Source organism: Macaca fascicularis, chromosome 2 (genome assembly GCF_037993035.2).
Source record: "Macaca fascicularis isolate 582-1 chromosome 2, T2T-MFA8v1.1".
Classification (NCBI taxonomy): Eukaryota; Metazoa; Chordata; class Mammalia; order Primates; family Cercopithecidae; genus Macaca; species Macaca fascicularis.
In genome coordinates this window covers 154891733-154894364 of record NC_088376.1, presented here as the reverse complement: position 1 = coordinate 154894364, position 2632 = coordinate 154891733, and the positions used below count along the sequence as shown (strand labels likewise).

Here is a 2632-nt window from a genome sequence, read left to right as displayed (position 1 = left end):
GAAGTACTGCTGTGGGAAGATGTTTTTTAAATTATCAATTTTTTTCCCACAGACTTCCTTCAAGCCCTCTTTTACCTCCTCCCCATTCAGGTCATCAGGTCGTTTCTGTACTCATTGCCTCAGGGAGGGACATGTCAAAGCAGGAAAGAGAGGGAAAAAATGAGTCTCTTCATGGCTTTGACTTGTTACCCCCTCAAGAAGCAGTCTGCTGAGGAGCAGCCCAGGGCTGGCAGGGCAGCTCTTCTCCACAACAGTATCTGGAGACCCCGTATCCAGAGATCCTTCCATCTTGTTGCTCTGCCATCCTCGGGTTTTGCCTCTGTTTAGCCCCTGGTGGCACAATGGTCACCTCCATGTTTGCCTTCCAGCCCAGGAGAAGGAGAATGAGGACTCCAGAGACGGCAGCTTGTTGGGGCTCATCACTTCTCCTGGAGTCTCATTGGCCCGAGCTTAATCACATGACCATGTTGATTACAAACAGTCTGGGAAATGTGGTCACTAAATGGGTGGCCATGTACATATCTAAAATTTGGAGTGTCTTATTACTTGTTAATATTTTTTGTGGGGGTATAATTCGCTTACCATAAATTCACCTTAAAAACTTCCGTGATTCAGTCATTTTGAGTATATCCAGAGTTTTGCAACCATCACTCCTATCTAATACCACTGTTCTAATTTCAGAATAATTTATCACCCCGTAAAGAATATCTGTGCCCCTTAGCAGTCACTCCTCACTCACCCTATCCCCCAGCCTCTGGAAAGCTCTCATCTACATTCTGTCTCTATGGGTTTGCCTTTGCTGGACATTGCATGTAAATGCAATTACACATGGAGCCTTCTGTGTCTGGCTTCTTTCATGTAACATATTTTGTGGTTTATCTATGGCATAGAAAACATCAGTTCTTCACTCTTCACTCCTTTTTTTTTTTTTCAGTAACAATGTTGGCATGGCTGTTTTTGTTTCCACTTAACCCCAGCTTGGTCCTCACCATCTCCTTCCACCTGCCCATTAACTCCTGAAAGTGCCTCCGTGAGGAGATCCACAAGGACCTGCTAGTGATGGGTGTGTACGAAATCTCCAACCAGTCCAGGGGTGCAGGTAGCCTGCACAGCCACCTCAGGATCACAGATTCTGCTGGCCACATTCTCTACTCCAAAGAGGATGCAACCAAAGGGAAATTCACCTTTACCCTGGAAGATTATGACATGTTTGAAGTATGATTTGAGAGTAAAGAAACAGGGAAGATACTTGATCAATTCATAATCCTAGACATGAAGCATGGAGTAGAGGCAAAAAAAAAAAAAAATTACAAGGAGATTACAAAAGTCGAGAAGCTTAAGCCATTATAGGTGGAACTGCAATGCCTAGAAGACCTCTCAGAATCTATTGTTAATGATTTTGCTGCATGAAGAAGAGAGATTTGTGATACCAATGAATCAACAAACACTTGAGCCCTGTACTTCAGTATCTCTTTAATGTTCTGCTTCATTGGACTAGCGACCTGACAGGTTTTCTACCCGTGTTGCTTCTTCAAGGCCAAGATGTTGATTGAGTAATGAATGAAGTGCACTCTCCTCCCACCTTGTATCTCAGGCAGCAGAACATCACTGGGCATCCTACCAACAGCACCATCAAGATGCAATGGAGCCCTCTTGCCAGAAATGATCTCTTGGTGTGGGAGGACATGGTTACCACCTACCCAACAAGTCAGTGAGAGATTTCTTTTTAGCTGGTAGGATTTGGACTGGTTTTGCAACAATAGGTCTAGTATTAGAGTCACCTATGACAAAAAATAAGGGTTACCGAGATAATGTCAAAGCCAGGATTTGTACTGGGTTTCCTTGTGCGATCTGTTTGAACCAAGTTTTCTTTCCTTCTCCCGCCTTCTCGGCAGCTTGGGTTTCCACTCTAGTTCTTTTACTCAGATTGGTATGACCATGCTGAACTTGTTTCCTTCCGGTTGTCCTCTTTGGGTTTCCTTGTGAAAACACCCTTAACTTTCTCTTTGCCTTTAGCTGAAATGTTTACGTAGCTTCTGGTGATATCTTCTCATACTTTTATGTCTCTTAAAAGGTTGACGGATGTGACACTTGAAAAAGTGAGCTTTGAATTGAAGATGACTCTTAAAGAAAATATCATTTTAGAAAATTAAAATATTTGTGCTCTGAAAAGATATAATTTACATATCATTTTTTCACTCTTTTTATGGCTAAATAAAATTACATGGCATCAACATTCCATATTTTGCCCATCCATTCATCAGTTGGTGGACATTTGGGCTGTTTATAGCCTTTAGCTATTAGGAATAATGCTGCTTTGAACATAAGATTTCCTTTGAACATTTGTTTTCAGTTCTCTTGGATATATACCTAGGAGCAGAAGAGAGATCATTTGGTAGTTTTATGTTTAACTTTTTGAGAAACTGTCTATTTGTTTCCAAAAATGGCTGCACCATCTTACATTCCCCAGAAGCAATGCGAGAGGGTTCCAGTGCTTCAACATCCTCGCCATTGCTATCATTCATCTTTATTACAGCCACCCTAGCAGGTGTAAAGTGGTGTCTCACTGTGGCTTTGATGTGCATTTTCTGATGCACATAATTTTACTGATGCTGGGCATTATTTCATGTGT

At 41.9% G+C, this 2632-nt stretch overlaps 1 pseudogene; it reads left to right on the top strand.

Annotated features, from left to right (window-relative positions):
* Window positions 1-728: 728 nt before the first annotated feature.
* Window positions 729-1665, top strand: LOC107126757 (transmembrane emp24 domain-containing protein 10 pseudogene; annotated as a pseudogene).
* Window positions 1666-2632: the final 967 nt, after the last annotated feature.